This window comes from Megascapheus bottae, chromosome 1 (assembly GCF_031878675.1).
Source record: "Megascapheus bottae isolate mThoBot1 chromosome 1, mThoBot2.hap1, whole genome shotgun sequence".
Lineage (NCBI taxonomy): Eukaryota > Metazoa > Chordata > Mammalia > Rodentia > Geomyidae > Megascapheus > Megascapheus bottae.
Genome location: NC_143509.1, coordinates 27,872,341 through 27,895,906, shown reverse-complemented (window position 1 = coordinate 27,895,906; position 23,566 = coordinate 27,872,341). Strand labels below are relative to the sequence as shown.

General features: G+C 51.4%; 1 protein-coding gene across 4 annotated transcripts in view; it reads right to left on the bottom strand.

Moving 5' to 3' along the window:
* Positions 1-23,360, bottom strand: part of Rfx2 (regulatory factor X2) — a 55,168-nt gene extending 31,808 nt beyond the window's left edge. For 2 of the 4 annotated variants that reach the window (XM_090340202.1, XM_090340208.1), the window contains exon 1: positions 23,152-23,358. The gene's annotated coding sequence lies outside the window, so the exon portion shown is untranslated. Of the gene's footprint in view, positions 1-23,151 lie in introns of all 4 variants that reach the window. The other 2 variants (XM_090340215.1, XM_090340225.1) reach the window with 2 other exon arrangements.
* Positions 23,361-23,566: the final 206 nt, after the last annotated feature.

Below are 23,566 nucleotides of genomic sequence, written 5' to 3'. Positions count from 1 at the left end.
TACCTGGGGACATTCAGCTCAGGCACCTGAGCTGGGGGTGTCATTGTGCCAAACAAGACATAGTTCCTCAACTGATCTTATGAAATAATAGCAAAATGAACTCCAGGAAATGGAAACAGGAGTTTTTTTTTTCCTTTGTTGCTTTCTTTTCTTTTTTGTCTTGTTTATCTTATCTTTGGGAAGGCAAGGGGGGCACAGAAATGAAGAGACAAAGGATGAACAAATTCAATAGTAGTCCTCACTGGACATGGAAAATGAACTCCATAACTTGTGAGTAGGGACGAGAGAAGGAAACCAGGAGAAAGAGAGAGGGAAGGGGCAACATTGTCCAAAAAGAAATGAACCCTTGACCTGACTTATGTAACTGTAACCCCCTGCATATCATTTCTATAATAACAATAACAAATGTAAAAAAAACCCACAACAGGGGCCGGGAGTTTGGCCTAGTGGTAGAGTGCTTGCCTAGCATGCACGAAGACCTGGGTACAATTCCTCGGTAACACATACATAGAAAAGAGAAAAGCCGGAAGTGGTGCTGAGGCTCAAGTGGTAGAGCTCTAGCCTTGAGAAAGTCCAAGGACAGTGCTCAGGCCCTGAGCTCAAGCCCAGGACTGGCAAAAAAAAAAAACAAAAACAAAAAAACAAAAAAAACCCCCACAACAAACAAATACACATTTCCTGATACCTGTTACACAGACCAGACATGGCCTAACCGTCAAAGTCAACACCCTCCAGCCTTTGGAGCTGACAATCCATGACTGTCACAAGAGGGAACAAAATAATAATAATAATAATAATAATAATAATAATAATAATAAACAATACCAGTGTGCCTGTGGGATGTGGTGCGTGCCGTGGGGAAATGGAAGCAGAGGCAGTGAACGGTGCCCTTTTGGGCAGCACTGCAGAGGGCTGGGGCACCGGCCAGGGCCAGGTTCTCCCATAGATGACACAGGTATCAAACTTCCAGGAGAGAGGAAAGGCTGGCCAGCTCTGAGGACACACGTTTGTCCCCTGGCACAGGACAGAGGAGGGACAGTACCAGATATAAGGAGGTAGTGGCACAGAGTGGCATTCCCCTCAGGGGTCAGCCTGGAGCCTCCCCATGCAGGCTAGCCCTGACAGCCTCAGCGTGGCCCTGAGACGCTCAGTGGACAGCCCCACTGAGGGCTTGGAGCACAGGATTGGGCCTGCTGCCAGTGGACCCTCGGCTCAGCCTCAGCCTCCATGGGCCCCAAGTTGGGGCCGGAACCCCATCTCAGCCCAGAGACCACTGCACGCTCTGCCATCCTTCCATTCATGTCCCACTGACCTGCTTCCTTTTTTGTTGGTTTTTCCCTTTCTTTTTTTTTGGCCATACTGGGGTTTGAACTCAGGACCTCACATGGGCTAGGCAGGTGTTCCATCACTCAGCCACACAGTCTGGCCCTTTTGTGGTCATCAGTTTCCAAGGTACAGATGTACCGAGACCGGAAATGAAAATGGGACCAAGGATCCCTGCCTCAGGACCCAGGGGTCTCAGATGCCACAAAGACAAAACAGGAAACGTGGATCCCACCTGTCACTATCCCCACACCTCAGACCCCGCTGTCCAATTCACTGGGGACAACAGGAGGACATTGAGCCCCAGAGCCAAGCCTCAGTGAATGCCCAGGAAATGGGGAAACAACAAAACAAACAAAAACAGTGTTTTTGTTAAACTCATTCTAATCCAACCCAATGAAAGAATTATTGGATGAGCTTTAAGGTTTTTGTTTTTGTTGGTCATAGGGCTTGAACTCACGGCCTGGGCACTGAGTCTTTTTTTTTTTTTTTTTTTGCCAGTCCTGGGCTTGAGCTCAGGGCCTGAGCACTGTCCTTGGACTTTCTCAAGGCTAGAGCTCTACCACTTGAACCTCAGCACCACTTCTGGCTGTTTTTCTATGTATGTGGTACCAAGGAATCGAACCCAGGTCTTCATGCATGCTAGGCACGCACTCTACCACTAGGCCAAACTCCTGGCCCCCTGGGCCCTGAGTTCTGTGGCTCAAAGCTAGCACTCAGCTCTACTTCTGTTTTTTTTTGTTTTGTTTTGTTTTGTTTTGTTTTGTTTTTGGTGGTTCACTGGAGATAAGAGTCTCACGGACTTTCCTGTTCTGGCTGACTTTCAGTTGTGATTCTCAAATCTCAGCCTCATGAGTAGCTAGGATGCCCTGCTGTGCTTTAGGTTTTTTGTCTTGTTATAGTTTCATTTTGGATGGACTTTCCTGCCCAGGCTGGCTTTGAACTTCGATCCTCAGGTCTCAGCCTAAGTGGCAGTGAGCGCCTGCCATCCCAGCTACAGGGCACACACCAGCCATCCCCAGGGTCCCAGGGAAACACAAGAGCAAGATTAAAATGAGAATCTACCCAAAATAACCGGTGGAGGGCCGTGCTGGGTTCAGGTCAGGAGGCTGAGATCTGAAGACTGAGGTGGAGCTACCCAGTTGGAAAGGTTCAAGATCCTTCACTTCCAATTAACCAGCCAACAAACTGGACTAGAGCATCTGCCTAGTGAGTGGGAGACCCCGAATTCAATCCCCAGCACCCCAGGGGTGGGGAAAGCTTTAAACTAGCTTAAGTGGCTTTCCAGTCATGTCAAATCTGGTGTGAGCTGTGACTTTGCCCAGCCCACCCCTTTGCTCCGCGCAGAGCTGGGTAGGGCATTTGAGCCCCCAGGGGCCTCCAGTTTCTAGTCTCCACAGAGCAAAAGGTAATTCTAGAAAAAGGAGAGTAAACAGTGTGAAAAGGTGCTGGAAAGAAGAAAGAATTTTTTTTCCCCAATGTAACCAGAAGAGTCATGAGCTATGGTCCTGTCATTCAAACTCTCCAGTAGCCACTTTCTTTTCTAGCTTCTAGAAGCTTCTAGCTGGCCTGGCCACTGCTCCAGGCGCCACGACTCTTAAACCACTTATTGACATTTCAGAAGATAACCCCGAGATTCCCATCAAATGGACTTTGGAAAGATCCAGACAAGAGGAGCAAGGCGGGTGGATGAAGTCCTTTGAGGCTCACTGCTCACCGGCGTTAGGGAGGGGCCACATTTCTGTGTCATCAAATTCTATTTTTTTTTTCCAGTCCTGGGCTTGGGCTCAGGGCCTGAGCACTGTCCTTGGGCTTCCCTCAAGTCTAGTGTTCTACCCTGAGCCACTGCACCACTTCTGGCTTTTTCTATGTATATGTGGTACCGAGGAATTGAACCCGGGTCTTCATGCATGCTAGGCAGGCACTCTTACCACTAGGCCAAACTCCCGGCCCTTCTATTTTGTTTTTTACCATGAAAATATCATGCTTGAGTTCAACCATGCGCCAGGGGCTCACACCTGTAATCCTAGCAACTCAAGAGGCTGAAATCTGAGCATCATAATTGGAAGCAAGGTCAGGTAGAAAAGTTTGTGAGATTCTCCTCTCCAATTAACCACACACACACACACACACACACACACACACACCCCTAAAGTGAAGTTATGGCTCAAATGGCACCCTTGAGCAATAAAGTTCAGGGACAGTGGCTAGGCTTTTGAAATCAAGCCCCAGGACACAGACACAGACACAGACACAGACACAGACACAGACACACACATACACACACACACACACACACACACACACCCCAGGTTAAAGCTGGGTGTCAGGGTGAATGACTAATTCTAACTCAAGGGAGACAGAGGCAGGAGGATTCAATGCAAAAGGCCAGCCTGGGCCACAGATAATGGCAGTAACGTGGGTTGGCTGCATTCTGGGAGGGTCTGAGCTCCCGGAAGGCACATTGTCAGGGAGTCTGGGAAGCCGCACACCCAGGGGGGCCAGTCACCCCTTCTTCACTAGAGAACACATGTGGGTGGGCACCAGTGGATCATGCCTAACTACTCAGTAGGCTGACATCTGAGGATCTTGGTTCAGTCAGTCTGGAAAGGAAGTCCGTGAGACTTCTATCTCTATTTAATGACTAGAAAACCAGAAGGGCTGCTGTAGCTCAAGGGACAGGGCCATAGTCTTAAGCTGAAGAGTTCAGGGACAGTGCCCAGGTTTAGAGTTCAAGCCCCATGATCAACAACAACAAAAAGAGAACTCAAGAATGTGGCTTTCACCCACCTTTCTCCGTGAGCAGCTGTGGCCCACCACAGAGCAACTTCTGCCACAGCCTGGGCTCTAGGCAGTGGTCCCTTTACCCTCCAGCCAGGCCTGGGACCTGGTCACAAAAGCCTGACACCAAACCCGAGTGAGAAGCAGCCCATCACAGAGAGCCATGAATCAGTCACAGGGGATGGGATGACATGGGGCAACGTGGGGTACCAGACATCTGGTGCTGGGGATGTGGGGTCACGGAAGTGTCCCTTCTTCTGCCTGTCCTCTGGCCTTCTCACACCAGAACCCCCTTCCCTCCACACTTTGTGTCAGCTCCGCACTTCATTTCTTCACGAGGGATGGAGAGGGTGTGCTAAGCAGAGCCCGGCATGGGGGTCACGGAGCCTGCACAAAGACCAGTACACGTCCCCCGGTACCAGTCACTGCCCAAGCTCCATCTGCTGAATTTTACCTAAATGTCAGAAACTCTCCAGCTTCAGTGGCTCATGCCTGCAATCCCAGCAGTTCAGGAGGCAGAGATTGGGAGTTGTGAGGTTCAACACCACATGTGATAGAAACCCCATCTCAACCAGCAAGTCTGCTGTGGCACTTCATGTCTGTCACTATTGGAGAGGTACAGGGAGAGGTGCCTGTCCAGGCAGGCCCTGGGAAAGAAGCCCAGATGCCATCTGGAAAAATGACCAGCATCGGGCATGGTGGGGGAGAAAGGCCTGGGCTATGTCTGAGTCCAAACCCCAGCCATGGCCCCCAAATGAATGAACTCAATACACCTCTGAAAAGCACTTGTGCTTCAAAGCCCAGTGATCTGGATGCGGCCCTCCGGGAGCGCCTCCTGTCGGGCTGTTCGCATTTCTGGACCTAAGTGGGGTTCATCATCTTATCAAATACTTCATCCTTAAGTCCCCAGCATGTCTAGCCAGCCCTCCCACGGCTGCCGCATCTCCACCTACAGGGGATGGTGAGAGGAAGGTTGGTGACAGGCAGGGGTGGGGGGAGACCCTCAGAGTGGTTTGGAGCAGAGTGGTGTTGACACACCTGTAATCCCTCCCCCGCTGCACTGGGGCAGCTGAGGCCAGAAGACTGCCAGTTCAAGCCCAGCCTCAGCTACGTAGCGAGACTCTGTCCAAAAGTAAAGTCACCCCAGGAGAGCCTTCTATCCTGCTTTGTGGCTGTATCTGGGTCTATAGAGTGGACCAGTGGCCTCTGGGACCCCTTCTCCAAGCCCTCATGGAAAGACGAGTGAGGGGACTCATCGTGATGAACAGAGGGACTCGAGACCTCTCAACAAGCCGCCTGGGGGTGAAGCTGACCATGGCAGTGGGTAGAGACCTAGCCAGGAAGGACTGGCCAGGGAAGATGTGGAAGAGAAGGGGAAATGGCAAGTGCAAAGTCCCTGGGGCAGCACAGGGAAGGAGCTGGAGAAGTCAGCAGGGCCCTGCTTGGGGCCTGGTCAGACATTTAGGTTTTATTCCAGAGGCCAAGAGAAGCTTAGGAAGGCTGACCCCACACACACACAACTCGGTGTGGCTCTGGTTCATAAAGGATCACTCTTCATCTTACAGCGGGAAAGCAAACCCAAAGCCAGGTGCCCCCAGACATCTCTGACTTTCTATTTTTTCATAAGGATTATGGGCGTAAGACCTTGCTACAGGCATCGTATGTTTGTATAAATAAGCCAAGTGACACTGGACCCACTAACCAACTGCTGATCCAGCCACTCAGGGGATGGTCAATGGTGGCTTCCACGTATGCTCTATGCAGGTAATTGTAAAACCTCAGTGCATACACATTCACTCGGGGTCCATGGCAGGCACCGCCATACCCTGCTCTGAGGCCAGAGGGGGTCTTGAGAATTTTTCTGTCTGGGCTGGCCTCATGCCAGGATCCTCCATTCTCAGTCTTTGAAGTAACTAGGATTCCAAGCCTGAGCCACAGGCTCCTCTTGCTCAAGTATGCCCAAACACAGAGGTGGGCAGACTCGGGGTGTGGTGGGCTGACAGGCATCTGTTGCTAGACCCTCGGATGTCTTCCGCCATCAGGCTCTGGTGGGTGGCGCCACCATGGATTGGGGCATACATATTACGTGTTCACGTGCCCGCTATAAGCCAGGAGTGGGCCTGCAGGATCTGGCAGGACTACCACACCGCTTTCCACAGTGACCACACCCCCTTCTGTGCCCACCACCCACTGCCTCCACACAGAAAGCCTCTATGCCCCATTTCTATATCTCCTATATCCTGTCCATTTTGAATATGCAGGAGTTCCTTTTGTCGTTATAGCAGTGCTGGGAGTTTGAACTCGGGGCCTTATGCTTCCCAGGAAGCCTAGGGCTTGAACCGTGGGCCTGGAACTGTCCCTGGACCTTCCTTGTGCTCAAGGCTAACATACTACCACCTGAGCTACAGCTGCATATAAAGCTTTTTCTGATTATTTTATTTGACAAAAGTTTCACAGACTTTCTTGCTCAGGCTGGCTTTAAACTGTGATCCTCAGATCTCAGCCTCCTGAGTAGCTAGGATTATAGGCCTGAGCCACCGTGGCACTCCTGTTAACATTTTTCCTAGACTGGCCTTGAATTATAATCCTCCTGGCCTCTCATAGCTGGATTACAGCTACCGCTGTGAGAGCCCATAGGCTCGGCGTATGTCATCTATCATGTCTTTCCAGGCGTGGTAGAAAAGAAGGGCTGGCCTCACTGCTGGGGAGCAGGGACCTCACCCATGGAACGGGCTGGCTGTGCTGGCGGAGAAAGGAGCAACACCACGCACAGTGATCGTCCGTGTGTGTGTGTGTGTGTGTGTGTGTGTCTGCAGGCCTCCTCACCGGCTGTTATGAACACTGAACCACAGCTCTGGGGCTATGCCATCCACACTGGACTGGCCAATTCCACAGGTCATATCATTTCAGATATTGTACTAGCCATGTCCAGGAGGTGGACCACAGACTGGAAGGTGGGCAGAGCCTGCAAAGGGCATATGACCGCTGAGAGCAGTGATGTCACAAGGCCACTGTCCCTGGTCCTGGCATTGGATGGAGGACAGAGAGCCCCACCTCACAGTAGGGCTGTTAGGAACTGGGCTCTTCAGAAGGGTAGAGACCTGTCCCCTCTGCCAGGCATTGGCCACGCCTGGGAATGGCACAGAGCGCTTCCCCAGCTCCTGGATGGCAGGTGTCCTGTACTCCTGGGCCCTGAGTAATACACTTCCAGTGTCACAGGCCACCCCTTCCAAGGCATTGCTGTTGTAGCAGCCAGCGTGGACTGACATGCCGTCTTCCTGACCCTAAGACTTAGGGCATTCAGTAGAGTGGCACTGGGCGTCACAGGCCGTCAGCCCAGTGCTGCCACACTGCAGGACAGTGACTTGATGGCCTGGCTTGGAACAGGAGGGCTGGAAGGTGGGAAAAGCAGTTGCTAGTTGAAGCTCCACACAGACTCTAGCAGCAAGCATAAACTTGCAGCTGCTGGCACAAACCAGTCCAGAGGCCGGGCCTTCCCAGGGGCCCAGGCATGGTGGAAACAGAGGTTGAGTCAGGCACACAGGCAGAGTTGGGCAAAACAGACCTGTCAAGAAGGAATTCTGGATGGCAGCCCATCCAGAGCTGCAGAATGGCGTGAGCGCTCGCGGCCTCTCACCAGCTTACAAGAGGCCACGAGCAGGCAATCTGACCTGCTTGGAAGGCCAGGGCTCGCTGGACTAGAGGCCATGGCTACAAAGAGGATGTCAGGGATTGAGAGGATGCCAGGCCCGGCTCAGGAGAGGACGGGGCAGGAAGGGATTTCCTGTGGGAACAGAGCTCAGATGACAAGTGAAGATGGGAAGTACCAAGGAGAGGCTGGGTGCAGCTGGGTGGTTAGAGCTTCAAAAGCCACCGTGGGTAGGAAAAACCATGAGACTCTTACCTCCAACTAACCACCAGAAAGTCAGATGTGGAGCAGTGGGTCAAATAGTAAGTGCCAGCCTAGAGCAAAGAAGATAAGGGACAGTGCTATAGGTCCTGAGTTCCTGAGTTCACACCCTGGGACCAGCACCAAAAAAAAAAGTGTTGGGGAAGATCAGCTATGAAGTTTGAAACTACATAGGTGGACTGGGGCCCACCTCTGGTGATAGAGCTCTGCCTAGCAAGTGCAAGGTCCTGAGTTCAAATCCCTCCCAACATAAAAATAAGCTAAATAAAATTGCACTTGTGTGCCCCAGTGTCCCGAGGGCCTGTGCTGACCTAGACGAGCTGATGAAGAAAGCACAAGCATCACAAGGCACCTGGCATAGTGACCGACGGGTGATTCCCACATGACACCCCCTTTCTAAGAACCAAGTCCAGTCAACAAATAATGGCTTTGTGGTGTCCCACAAAGATCATTAGCCAAGTGCCTTTCCTCCAGTGTTTGACACGGGTGAGGCAGCAAAGGCGATGCTGACCATGAATGGCCCCGAGTGTATCCTCAAGGTGGATTGTGGGAGCAGCCTGTCCTGGTCCAGAGGGATGCAGGGTGGGAGAGGCTGGGGTCACCCAGCACAAAATGGGGGCAGCAGTTATGTAGGGAAGAAGAGAACGGGGATACAGGCCAGGACCCGCCTTCACAAGCAGCACCCAGCCCAGCCACATGCCTGATTTTCTTATTGCTCACAACTGAAGAATGGTGTTGCCATTTTTATGTGGTTGGAAGAAATCCAAGTCCAAATATTTTGTGACCCAGGCAAATGATAGGAATTTGCATTTCAGCATCCATGAATAAAGTTTTATTGGCACACAGCCCTAGCCCGTGCATTCACGTGTTACTGTGGCATTCGGCTATGACCCAGAGGCTCCAGTCACCATGGCGCCCATCTGGCCCCCAGACCTCATCACACTTCCACCCCGATCCAGAGTTTAGAGAGTCTATTCCCCCTGCTCACTCAGAACCCTGCCATTCCGTGGCTTTCTCTGCTCAGATTAAGGCAATTTGCAAGAAGGTTGGGGCAGACAGGCTCCTCAGATTTAAAACGCTATGTCTACCAAGTTTTCTTCAGATTGTCCTCGATCTGTGGGAAGGTCACTCAGTGATCAAACACCTTCTCTGCATACCTGGACACACGGGCTCAGCCCTGCCCCCAGCCCCGAGCAGTTAGGAATTAGCTCTTAGTCACTATTGCACACCACCATAATGTGTTATGACCTGACCCATTTTATTAATAAATACCACAAGCTCTCATGACATGGCAGAATGTCCTCATAGCATTCCATGGGGCCTACCCTGCTCCCCACCCATTCTCAGCCTGGTCAGCTTAAAACTTATCTTTGGAGGCCAAACAGATCCTTCAATGACCAGGGGGGTGGGGAGACTGGGCACAAGAGGCCCAGGAGAAGTCAGGTCACCCCAACAGTCCTGAGCAAGGGTAGCATCTGACAGATCACTCAGGCATGGAAGGAGACTCCATGGACAGAACAGGGGGAGGTCAGGATGAGCTGAGTGTGAGCTACTCAGGGTTCCTAGGACAGGATGGCATCCACATGCGGCCCAGAATCTCCAGTCTCCTTTATGGGCGGCCATCCTTTGTACTCACTGTTGGGTCCAGGTAGCTGTGCTGGACAATGGGCCAGACTCCTTGGCACCAGAGCAAGGGACTGACCAAGACCCACACTAAGCATTTTCACCTTTCTTTTCTTTGGTGGTACTGGGATTTGAACTCAGGACCTTGTGTTTGCTAGGCAGGAACTCTTACCACTTGAGCCATGCCTCCAGCCCTTTCTTGCTCTAGTTATAGTTTGGCCATCCTCAGACTGAGATCCCCTTTCCTATGCCTCTTGTGTAGCTGGGATCACAGGAGTGCACCATCATGCCCAGCTTCTTGGTTGAGATAGAGTCTTACTAACTCCAGACTGGCCTTGAACCTTAAGCCTCCTGAGTAGCTGGGATCACAAGTGCGAGCCACTATGCTGACCCAATATTAAGGGAATGCTGGTCTTTTCTTTTTTTTTTTTGGCCAGTCCTGGGCATGAACTCAAGGCCTGAGCACTGTCCTTGGACTTTCTCAAGGCTAGAACCCTACCACTGGAGCCACAGTACCACCTCCAGCTTTTCTATGTATGTGGTACCGAGTAATCGAACCTGGGTCTTTGTGCATGCTAGGCAAGCACTCTACCACTAGGCCAAACTCCTGGCCCCATGCTGGTCTTTTTGCAAGGCTTAGAAGTAACATGGTTGTCGGGGGACACATTCTGAGACCCCCCCCTCCGAATTTCTCAAACCACGGGTAGTACTCATCCCTATCTGTTCTATGGATTTTCCTTTCCATGAACACCTTAACAAAGTTTGATTTATGAATTAGGAACAACCACCATCATAAATAGAACAGTGAGTACAATCATACTACTAAAAATGATGAAACCCTTATACAATGTTTATTTCTGGAATGTTCCGTTGACTACAGCTAGACCACAGAATCTGGAAGCGTGGAAAAGCCAACCTTGGGAAGGAGTGCATGGGTGAGTATGTGGCATCGTCGTCATGACAACCCTGTATTTCCAAAACCTGACCTTGGGGATCTGATAGTCACTATTTTTAAAGTCTGGCTGAGCTGCCTCTGCCCACCTGCTGAACTCCATGGCTGACAAACTGCTCCTTGCCCTTCTGGAAGAATCCTCCGATCCGGTGTGAAGCCCAGGGGAGGAGGGTGGTAGGAAGCAGGGCCAGGTGGCTGCAATGCTTGGTACAAGAACTGGTGTTGTCAACCACAGCACTGGGCCAGAGGGCCAAGCAAATGGCCCAGTCACAGACTGAATATGTGATTTTAGTTAGGAGCTGTGTAACCAGACAACCAAAGACACAATTCATTTCCAAACTTCCACTGAGAAATAAACCAGGGGATTCTGCTGTGTAAGAATTTATGTGGGTGAATGTGTGTGGGTGAATGTGTGTGTGTGTGCGTGCACGTGTGCATGCGTGTGTGCATGTGCTATGAACAAACTCCAGGCCAAAGCCCAGCACTGAGCCCTCCCCCACCCCCATGCCTCTGCCTCTCTCACTGGTTTACTTTGATTGCATTAAAGATGGCCGTGAGGCTGGTGTGGCTCTGTGGTAAGCCATGTTTGGTACCCAGGCAGCCCTGGCTTCCATCCCCAGCACTGAAAAGAGCCAAGTGGCTCTTTTCAGGGGAGGAGTTCCTGCCTGGCAGGCTTCAAGATCCCGAGTTCAAACTCTAGCACCTTTCCCAGTAAGAATCAGTTGGGGTATCGGTTTCAGAAACTTAAGAAATGGAGAGGGTGCTGCCTGCTATGGCCCCACAGTATGTGACTGCCTGTTGATGGCACCTCCACAGATTGCAGCCCCCCTGGCCTGACTCTTCCAACCAGGGGAGCCACTGGGAATAGCCCTGCCTGGTTGCCAGAGCCCACGATCCTCTTCCTTATGCAGGGAAGACACCCCTGGCACAACCCCAGCAGCCTATGGGAGGCAGGGAGAAGAACCCCATGGGTGGCCCTGTCCCTGCTGCAAGAGTAAGGCGGGGGACACTGACCTTGAAGGCAGAGAGCCAGGCTGGAAATGTCTGCCCTTAGAACAAGCACATCTGATTGAGCTCTGTTCATTCTGTCAGCTGCTTCCACCAAGGCCTGGCTGGCTCCTTTGGACTAACTTGGCTGAGTGGCCCAGCAGCTTCTGGAGCTCTCAGATCTCCCCAAAAGCCACAACCCATATCTTGTCACCTCACTTTTCCTTGGGAGAATTCCTTCAGTGCGTGGATGACATGGCTCTATTTGTTATTTGTGGACATATGAACTCAGGGCTTTGCACTAGCTAGGCAGGTGCTCTGCCACTTGAGCCATGCCTCCAGTTCCCTCTTGGTTATTTTCAATGTGGGGGGTCTCACTTTATGTCTTGGCCCAAACTGGACTGCCATCTTCCTACTTTGCTTCCCACTGTTGCTGGGGATGACAGGCTTGAGCCACTGCTCCCAGACACTGGTTGAGATGGCGTCTTGTGAGTTTATGCTGCAGCTGGCCGCCAACCTCAATCTCCTGATCTTACCTAGGACCACAAGCCTCTCAGTCACTGTGCCCTCCTCAAAACCATGTTTGAACAGAGTGCAATCTTCCCAAAGCCCCCAAGTAAAACAAGTGGCCAGTGAAACCACAGCAATTGACTGGGAGAATGCAGCACATAGGATTTTCCAGTGTACTCTGCTCCCAGCAATGGACGGGTAGCGCGTCCTTTACAGGGGTCTACTCACTGAAACTTTCTAGATGAGACCTTGACCTGCAATGCTGGCTGAGTAAAGGGACGTCAACCACTGTATGAGTGTGGTGACTTCGGGTCACCAGCGGGAATCTGGGAAGGGAAACCACATTGGAGGCTGGAACATCCTCTGGAACCAGGCAGATGTGAGGCAGGTTTCAGGATTGCAGGGTTAGTTAGAGCTGGGCTGCCCAAGTAGGTTAAGTCTCAGGCCTGTGGGAAGGGGCAAGAACAGTGGGGGTAGAGGTGACGAAAATACAGGAAGGGACAGGGACAGTGCGTGCCATACTCTCAGGACTTGTGACAACCAAGAAGAGGAAATAGGTGGCTATGTCACCACTACCTGCCTAAGCAGCCTTGCAGGACTCAGTTCCAGTGCTGGGGACACTTCCTGCAGTCTTGTCACTCCTGTTGAACCATCCTCTACCTGCGAATTGTCTCCCGGGCCCCGAGGGGCGTCAGGCAGTGTGGGGCAAGGCTGTCTGTCTGGGTAGTTGGTAGCAACTAGCTATGAGCACTAGGGCAATGCAAAGAAAGCCTAAATGGAAAGTTTTCCCAGGCCTCCTGTCTTTACAGGGCTAAATATCAGTGACCTCGGAGGAAGAAATTGCTGGGCTTTGAGAGAAAACACTGTTCTGTAATAAAAATTCCCCTGCTGGGTGCCAGTGACTGGTACCTGCAATCCCAGCTTTTTAGGTGGCTAAGATCTAAGGATTATGGTTCAAAGCCAGCCCAAGCGGGAAAGTCAGTGAGACTCTTACTTCCAGTTAACCAGCAAAAAGCCAGAAGTGGAACTGTAGCTCAAATGTTAGAGTGCTAGCCTTAGCAAAAAGCTCAAGGACAACCAGGTGCCGTGGCTCACGCCTGCAATCCTAACTCCTCAGGCGGGTGAGATCTGAGGATTACAGTTCAATGCCATCCTGGGCAGGAAAGTCTGTGAGACTCTTACGTCCCATTAACCCACAGAAACTGGTAGTGGCGCTGCGGCTCAAAGGGGTAGCATGTTAGCCATGAGCGGAAAAAGCTCAGGGACAGTGTCCAGGCCCTGAGTTCAAGCCCCAGGACTGGTGTGTGTGTGTGTGTGTGTGTGTGTGTGTGTGTGTGTGTGTGTGTGTATTTGTGCGCGTGTGCGTGCCCCCATCAGGCTGAACTGGAGGACATCTGCTCACCTGCCATGGCCCACTTTCCATTATCAAGAGTGTATTTGTAATGTGCATTTAAAACTGTTCGTATTGAAAAACACCAACTCCTGACTTGGACCCACAAATCAATGAGAAACAGGAGAAACGCTTGCACCCCTGCCTTTGTTTTGCGCACCTATCTTCTCTGTATTACCTCACGCCCCAGGAAAGCAGGCCTGCTCAACATCATCTTCATAATAAGGGGCTGAAGGAACAGCAGAGCCTTAAGAACCAGGGGTGAGCTACTGACCAGCCGGGCTGTGCCTCTACCCGGGACTTAAACGATGTCCACTACTTCCTCTGCCTCACAGAATGCTCCTGTCTGCCATCTTCACATGGCATCGTGCCATGTGGTAAGGCTCCTCCTCTTCTATCATGGTGTCTCTATTTGGCACAGAGTGTCCAGACCTGGCCTGCCTTTCATTTTTTCTTTGCCAATCCTGGGGCTTGAACACTGGGCACTGTTCTTGGGCTTTCTCTTGATCCACAGCACCACTTTTTGCTTTATTTATTTATTTTTTTGCCAGTCCTAGACATGAGCTCAGGGCCTAAGCACTGACCCTGGATTTTCTCAAGGCTAGGGCTCTACCACTTGAACCACAGCACCACTTCTGGCTTTTTTTTCTATGTATGTGGTACCGAGGAATCAAACCCGGGTCTTCGTGCATGCTAGTCGAGCACTCTACCACTAGGCCACACTCCCGGCCCCTGGCTTGCCTTTCCTAACAAACCTGTGATCACTGTTTCCTGTCTTGCCTGACTGCATCTCTGGATGCATCTGTGGTGGCTGGCTGGGCTCCATGTTGGGTCAGCAGGTGGAGGCTGAGGTGCTGCTCGACACACAACAGTGTGCTGATGTGACCCCGTCTCTCCATCCGGAAATGAGAAAGGTGCAGGGCTGCTCTGAGGCAAGCCTTGAGCTCTGGGCTCATGTGACACAGGGACAGGCCCGCTGAGAAGCAGGAAGCGATGGCCCTTGTCACGTTGGCCAGGCGGGGAAAGCTATGAAGAGAAAGCTGCGAGTTCCAGAGGCAGGGCTGGGCCCGGCCGGAGCTGCAGAGAGTAACTCAGGAGTGGAGTCTCAGGCTGAGCCCCAGCAGAAGGCCATGGGCTGGGGCCTGCACAGGACACACGGCCGGTCGGAAGATCCCACCCCAGTATGGCGGGCATGGCTGCCACTGCTGCCCCAGCCTTGGGCAGTCCCTGACGATCCATCGCTCCCTGCGATGGAACCTTTAGTTGCACGTGGTGTCTCCCCATTGAGCCCCGAGTTCTAGGACACTACCTGACACACTCCTTGCTCATGGAAATACAGCCACCTGGTACAGCTGTTGTGGGGCTGAGTATTCTTGTTAACAATTTTTGATGTCTCCAGAATCTTCTTAACTTATTTAGCTTTTCATGTGGCAAAAGGGTAATATACTTCATTTAAGCTCCACAAGATGCAGGGTGCTTTGAGCCCACAAATATTCAGAGGCTCTACAAAAAGCACCTCATAGAACAGAGTTCTGACTTGGGTGACTTCTTTTGGAAAACCAAGCACTGTTTTTAAAATTGGAAGTTCATGATGTGTGTTCTGTGGGTCTGGGATTCCATTTCCTCTAAGCTGCCTGCGGGACTGGGAGAGGAACAAAGGAGGCAGGGGCCACGCACCCCATTTTCCTGGGGTCCCTACTGAGTGGGGAGGAAAGATGGCCCTCCTCAGGCTCATGGCAGTCCTGTAAGCCACTCCAGGCCTTTGCCGCACCTCCTCTTGAACAGAAAAGGATTTGGGGAAACATGGCAATGTTTCTGAAACATAAAAGCCTTCATTAAAATATATATAATTAAGTGTCAGTGTGACTGTAGGAACGGCCTCTGGTGTCACGGCTTGACTGTGACATTTTTCTGGAAATACAGACCCTTAATGAGCCAAACTCTGTTTTTGAGGGGAGGGCTGGGGCCTTTTTTCTGCCACTTGTCCAAGTCTCAGCCTTGTGATCTCTACCAGACCTTGTCTTCCAGGTTTCCGCCTCTGTCTTCTCAGCCTCCTTCCAGGGGCTCCTCCACCTAAGCCCCCTCCAAACCTTCTCTCCTCAGCCCAAGTCACAACAGCTAAGCTGTGGAACAGTCCAGTGTTCATGCATGGATGGATGGATGGATAGATGGACAGATGGATGGATGGGTGAGTGGATAGATACATATGATGGTCCATCCACAGAACAGAATACGATTCAGTTGTGAAAAGAAAGGAAATTCTGATACCTTCTACAGGCCAAGGGCCCTGGGTCAGAAAGTAGGCTGTGGAGCAGGGGAAGAGGGGCTAGCATTGAAAGAGGACAGTTTCAGGCTCTGGAGGTGGAGGCTGAGAGGCTCCAGGGTCATGTGACCTGCTCAACATGGCTGGGCTGTGTGCTACATGCTGTGTGACCTCCCTCCTCTACTTTTCCTGAACTCTGAAAGAGCTTTTCCCTCTGAACCCTTAAGAGTTTTGGTAAATGCCAAAAGCCTCTCTAGCGCCATACTGCTCTGTTTTGTTGCTTCTACCCCCTCAAGTTTGGGTTCCGTTCACGTTTGCAGTCTCCTAGTATGAAATTATTCATATATACATATATATATACATATATCTCACATCTGACTTCCTTCATCATAAACAGCACTTACTCACTCCACTGAACCACTGAGCTTTTTTATTTTGCCAGTCCTGGGCTTGAACTCAGGGCCAGGACACTGTCCTTAGGTTTCTTCAAGGCTAGAGACTTGAGACATAGCACCAATTCTGACTTTTTCCATATATGTGATACTAAGGAATCAAACCCAGGTCTTCATGCATGCTAGGCAGGCACACTACCACTAGGCCATACTCCCAGCCCTCCACTGAGCCTTTACACATCAGTTCTCCCTTATCTTTCCTGGCGTTTAATCTTTTGCATCTTAACCCACAAGCTCTGGCAGGTGTAAAGTGATTACCAACAACCAAAATTTAAGTCAATCACCTTCACCGGGAGGTCACAGAATTCACAATCATAAAACAGTAAGCTGACGCACTGGCTCACACTTCAAAACCAGCAAGGGAAGGAAGTTCATGAGACTTTTCTTTTTTGTGTATGTGGGGGGATCATGGGGCTTGAACTCTGGGCCTGGGCACTGTCCCTGAGCTCTTCAGCTCAAGGCTACTGCCCTACCCTTGAGCCACAGCCCCACTTCCCATTTTCTAGTGATTAATTGGAGATAAGAGAATCACATTGTTTAGTGCCCAGGCTAGCTTTGAACTGCAATCCTCAGATAGATCTCAGCCTCTTGAGTAGATAAGATGATAGGTATGAGTCACTGCACCCAGCTTCCTGAGACTCTTAACTACAATTAACTACCCAAAAATCTAGAGGTGGTGCAGTGGCTCAAGTGGTAGAGCACAAGCCTTGAGCATAGAAGCTTAGGGATAAAGCCCAGACCCTGAGTTCAAGCCCAGTCAAGCACGCACACACAAGCACTCACACACACAGTAACAGCTGGCGTCAGTGACTCATGCCTATAATCCTAGCTACTCAAGAGGCTGAGATCTGGAGGTCATTGGTTCCAGATAAGCATGGGCAGAAAAGTTGAGAAAAGACTCCATCTCCAAAATAACCAGCAAAAAGCTGTGGTTTAAATGGCAGAATACCAGCTAAGTATGTGCCTAATCCTGAGTTCAAACCCCAGCACTATTTAGGGGGAGAAAAAAAGCAGAAGAAAGCAAAATGTACCAAGCTATCCTCACCTCCACAAGTCTGTGCACCCTGGAACAGGATACACTTCCCAAAGGGAGGCAAAGAGGTGCACACAGCCTGATGTGTGTTTCCCGCAGCAGGACCAGCTCAGGTCCTGGCACGCCTGGAAGACCGGGCCAGTCTCAGCCTCCAAATAGCTGACTTCTAGGTGTCAGCTGGCATGCAAGGGCCAGGGCTAACAGAAAAGTGAAACTAGTTTGAGGCGTTCTGGTGGGGAAATGGAGGCAGGGCTCAGAATGCAGGGCTGCTCGTGCAGGCCCCTCCCAACACATGATGACCTGTCTCCACCTCGGATGGGATGCCACCCTCCAGCCTGCCACAATCTGCCATGGAGCCAGGAAGACCACGCTCGCACAACACCTGTATTTGGGACCAGTCAGGAAATCAAGCCCTGCAAATTGCAGGCCACTCGCTGCACCTTTGCTTGGGCCCAAGAAGAGAAGCAATCAGTGTTTAATGAGCACCTACTAGATGCCATAACCAGTGTAAAAAGGTTTTAGAAATGATCTCTTTAGGTGGTACTGGGGTTTGAACTTAGGGCTGTGTGCTTGCTATGAAGGTGCTTATGACTTGAACCACATTCCCAAAACTATTTTTTAATTTTTCTTGATTTATTTTTCAGATTAGAGTCTCACATTTTTCACCAGGACCAGTTTCAACACCAATCCTATCTATATTTTCCACATAGCTTGGATTATAGGTATATACCACCATGCCCAGCTTTTGTGTCAATATGAGGCCTTGTTCAGTCTTTGCTTTGAGGATTGTGGCCTGGGGCCAGAATCCTCCCCATGTCCACTCCCCAAGAATCTGAGAGGACAGGCATGAGGCACCACGCCTGGCCTACAAGCTACTTTTAAGTTCTACCTATACTTGCCAGGGCATGGAGAACTCCATTCATCTGTTTACTAAGCAAACATTTATGAAGGGCCTGCTCAGTGCCAGAACTATCCTGAGCTCTGAAGATGTACAAACTAATGAAAACAAAGACCTCCTCCCCTCGCCAGGCCAACATTCAAATGGAAGGCACAGAGGTGATAAGATAAATAGATAAACATAGTGTGCCTACAACAGTCCACCCAGGCATCAAGCATCGTGCCTAGCTCAGCCAAACCACCTCCCATTTCAAGTGCCAAGAAGAATGTAGCTGGATAGGACCAGCAGGCTGTGGAATGGACAGATCTTCAATCCCAAGGCCAGGCAAGCTGCCCAGACTTCTCCTCCCCCACTCCCCAGCTCCTCTCATTCTGCTCTTCCTCTCCTAAGGGCTACTATCTTTTTTTTTTCTTCTTGTAACAATACTTTAATGGGCTGGAGGCAGCGCTCAAGTGTTGAGGCAAGCACAAGACATGAGGACAAAACCCAGCATAGCCAGGAAACAAAAATCCACTTGCTGAATTGGAGGGTAATAAGAAACATGGAAGTGTTCGTTTTCTTTTTCTTTTCTTTTTTTTTTTCTTTGCCGGTTCCAGGGCTTGAACTCAGCCTGGGCACTGTCTTCTGAGCTTCTTTTGCTCAAGGCGAACACTTTACCACTTGAGCAACAGTGCTATTTCTGCTTTTTTTGAGAAGTTTATTGGAGATAAGAGTCTCACAGACTTTCCTGCCCAAGCTAGCTTTGAACAGTGATCTTCAGATCTCAGCCTCCTGAGTAGCTGGTAACCCACTAGTGCCTGATTTGTGTTCTTAATTTCCTAACTCCCAACATATATGCCATCCACCCAACTGTCCATCCATCATCTATCCAGCCACTCAATCATCCAGCCACTTATCTAACCACCTGCTTATCCACCCATCTATCCATCCATCCACCATCCCCTGTTCATCCACTATCCATCCATTCATCCACCCATCTATACCCACTTATCTATCTACTCATCCATCCATCTACCCACCCATTCATCCATGGTCCATCCACTCATCCATCCATCTATCTACCCATTCATCCATGGTCCATCCAACCCCCATTTGTCCATCTACTTATCCATCCACCCACCCATCCAACTATCCATTCACCTGTCTATTTATCCACCCTCCTATATGTTCATCCATCTGTCCATCCATCCACCATCCATATCATTCCACCTATCCATCCTCCCAACGATCCATCCAACAAGTACATACATGAATGCCAAACATGGCCTTGGAGGGGGCATGTCATCATTTACATTCCAGAGATGGGGTCAAGTTCTTTTTAAACAGTATGTAAATACTCACTCTTTGAACAGAAAACTGAACACTGGGAATTTTTTTTTTTTTTTTGTATTTGGGGACAGACTCCTGAGTTGACCTGCCTGTGGTCTCAGGTACAAAGAAGGTGACAGGTAAGGGAATGAAATCTGAAACAAGCCCTTAGTAAATATTCAAGACCCTATGGCAGAAAGGAGCAGAAATGGTTGGGAGACCTGCTATAAGCAGGAGGTCATGAGTTCAAACCCAGTGTTAGTATGTATAAAATGTAGTTTATAAGTAAAACTATTAGTAGTTTAGCATCCCAAGAGATCACACTTCTACTGTGTAGTATTAATTAAACTTAAATTCTTGTAGCTATTAACTGTAACTCATGAGAAACCTGAGATGAGATCTGGTAAGGACATATACTCCAGCTATGGCCAGAACATGCATGCGGATCACAGCCTCCTCCTGTCAGCCCACTAAGAAGATAAACACTGCTAAAAGATGGGGAACTCCTCTACAGCACATCCAGGTTCCCTGAGCCCTGCCCAGAAAGCAAATGGCCATCATTCCCCAGGACTTGCCTGTCTCCTGAGGCCATGAAACAGCTCTGCCCGTCCTGTGGAACCACCATTCCAAGGAACAAACACCACAACTCAGCACCGTCTTTTTGTAGGATGAATGATTTCCCTTCCCCATCCAAATCTGGAAATAAAGAAGCTCCAGCCAGGGCCCAGTAGGCTGAGATCTGAGGGTCACTGTTCAAAGCTAGCCCAAGCAGAAAAGACTATGAGACTCATCTCCAGTGAATCACCAAAAACCAAAAAGAGAGCTAAAGTTCAAGTGGTAGAGTGCTAGACTTGAGTGAAAACAAAATTCAAGGACAGCAGCCAGGCTCTGAGTTCAAATCTCATGACTGGCAGGCACATACCCTTGGATACCAGGCAGCACTGCCCTCGTGTAAGGCCCCTCCCAGCCTGCCTGAGAAGCAGGATGTGGATGTAAGGGTGCTGCTGCTTTAAGTGAAGAAATCAAAGTCCTTTCCCTGGGGTCTGACTCCTGGGGGTGAGTAGCCACTGAGATTTTTAGAGTCAACTTACATCTTCAAACTTGTATGGGACAAGGAATCCAACTCTCATTGTTGAGGATGGGGGCAAATGCTGGTGTAGAGCAGGGAGCAAAAGATTTTCTTTTAAGTTTGTGTTGGGTCATTACTATTATCATTGTTTTGTGAATGAATGCCTTTTTTTTTTTTTTTTGGCCAGTCCCTACACTTCTCTTGCTCAAGGCTAACACTCTACCACCTGAGCCACAGCACCATGTCTGGTTTTCTCTGCTTATGTGGTACTCAGGAATGGAACCCAGGGCTTCATGCATGCAGGCATTCCACCACTAAGCCACATTTCCAGCCCTCGCTTTTTTTTTTTTTTTGCCAGTTCTCGAGCTTGAACTCAGGGCCTGGGTACTGTCCTCAGGCTTTCCTCAAGGCTAGAGCTCTACTACTTGAGCCACACCACCACTTCCAGCTTTTTCTGTGCTTGTGGTACCAAGGAATCAAACCCAGAGCTTTGTGTATGCTAGGCCACACTCCTTACCCCCTTGATTTCATTTTTAAAAGTGTATTAGGTGTCAGGGGCTAGCAGCTCATGCTGCAATTCTAGCTCTTTGGGAAGCTAAAATCTGAGGATCTTGGTTTGAAACCAGCTCAGGCAGGAAAGTCTATGAAATTCTTATCTCCAATTAACTACCAAATCCAGAAGTGGAGCTGTGGCTCAAGTGGGAGAGTGCTATTCTTGAGAAAAAAAAGCTCAGGGACAGTGCCCATGCCCTGAGTTCAAGCCCCAGTTCTGGCGCACACACACATATTTGACATATAGTCTACGAATGTATAAGGTACATATTTGCCATTATTATATTTACATACAATTACATATTATATATAATTGCATCTTACATGTATAAGCACATATAAACTATCACAACATACTGTACCACATAATTATGTAATATCTGTTATATATTATATGTGATCATTTTAGTCACATCATATAATGTGCTTTATTCCTGCTGTTACTATTACATTTTGCGGGGTGTCAGTTGACCCAGAATGCTGCAGGGTCACTGAAGGGGGTTGGGGGGAAGCCGACAGGAAAGAACTGCCATCAAGTCCCTGTGCTCCCTGCTTGGTGGCCAAAGGACAAAAATAAAAGGGGGAGGGGGAGGGGGAGAGACCAAACTAAAAACACCCAAGTAGGAATGCCATCAGGACAGTGTTCTGCACACCCCGTTCCCTCCTTTCCCACCCGGCGACCCGGAGGTTAAAATAAGAAGGTGGACTGCCCCTCGCCGTGGTGCCGAGGTGGCTGCCGGGGGTCGGCAGGGGGGCTGGAAATAGCTGCTGGGATGGGAAAAGCCGGCTGGGCGCACCGAGCGGGAGGCTGCGCCCCGCCCGCCCGCAGCCGCGGGATAAACAGGGCTCGGGGTGCCGCGTGGGGCGCGGGGTGAGGCGCGGGGTGGGGGCGGGTGGGGGCGCGGCCCGGGCGCGCGCACCCGGGGGAGGGAGGGGGAGGGCCCCCGGCCCCCGCCCCCAGGCGGGCTCTTTAACCCGGCACTTCACTAAGAGGTTGAGCATAACACTTAATAGTTCGGGGAGCTTTTTAAGCCCCTCGGAGAAACTTTTCTGGCTTCCAGATCAGGCAAATCCGGGAGCTGCGGGAGCCCCAGGGCGCTTCCAAGGAGGGGCGTGGGAAGCTCTGGGGGGCCGGGGTCCCCCAGACTCAGGGGTATGGGGTGAAGAGCGAGAAAGGGGGTGCAGAGGGTCGGGGTGAAATGGTGAGAAAGGGGTCCCGGAAAGCCCGATTTTCGCGGAACTTGAGGCTGAGAAGGGGAGGGGAACTCTCCAGAACGAAGGCACCGTTTTCTTGGTCAGAGAGTGAGAAAAGGGGCTCCAGGGAGGACCCCCCCCACCCTGCCAAAAGAAAAAAAATCCCTGCGTATGCCCCAGGGCCAAAAGGAAAAAGTGGTTTTCTGGGACACTCCAAATCTCTTTTGGTCAAAGAGAAAGGGGGCTCCAGGAACCCCCCTAAAACAGAGTATGCCCCGCAGTCAATAGGACACCCCAAATCTAAGAATGGGCGATAAAAAAAACGGAGAAGAGCGACTTGGAGTCCCCCCGACCCCGCTCGGGGCGCTTGGGGCCATCCCGCTGGGGTGCCCGTCTCTGACATTGTGGGAGCTCTATGAGAGGAGATCTCCAGGCGCTCCCCCAATTCAAGACGGGCGTAGAAGTCGATTCCGGGAGACCTTCCCCCGCCACCCCGGGGTCGGCGTTTCAGGTGTGAGAGGGGCAATTCGCGAACCCCCACTTTGGGAGACTTTGGAGAGTGTGAGCGGGGCTCCTAAGCGCCCCCATTTCGGCTGGTGTGAGCGTGAGCGCCAAGAGGGGCGCCGCGATGCCCCCCGCCCCGGGAAGTTTTCTCACAAGTGAGGCGACGCGCCCGTTCGCAAGCGGGGTTCACAAGAAGAAGGGGGCGCCGCCAGAGGGGGGTCCCCCCAAACTCAGTCGGACCAAGAGGCGGGGCTCCCCTCTCCACAGGACGCGATACCCCGGAGGTTTGGGGTGCCCGGCTGGGCGTGCTCCCCGACCCGCGACGCCCCCCCCCTCCGGACGGGGTCCCCCCCCCCAGCCGCACCCCGCACTGCCCCGGCCGGGCCGGATGGCGTCGGTCACCTGGAGTTCGGGCCGGGAGTTCGGGCAGCGGCTCCCGCGGCGGCAGCTGCGTGTTGGTCCCCGTTGGTAAGTAACAGTCTCCACGGCTACAGTCTCTATGGCGGCGCTGGCGGCGGCGGCTCCTCCTCCGGCTCCCGCCGCCCGCCCGGCCGCCGGCCTCTCGTCGCCCGCCAGTCCACCCGCCGCGACAAGGGGCGGGGCGCGCACCCTAACGGCCCGCCCACGCCCCGCCTCCAACGGGCGCGGGGTGGGTGGGGCGCGCGGCCTCGCGGAGTTCCACTGGCTGTGCGAGGTGTCTGTTATGAGGGGGCGTGCCGCAGCCGGGAAGAGGGCGAAGCCCAGCCAATCGCTGAGAAGGAGGGCGGGGCCTAGCTGGAGGCGCGCGCGGCTCGGAGGAGGTTGGCGGCCGCGGCGG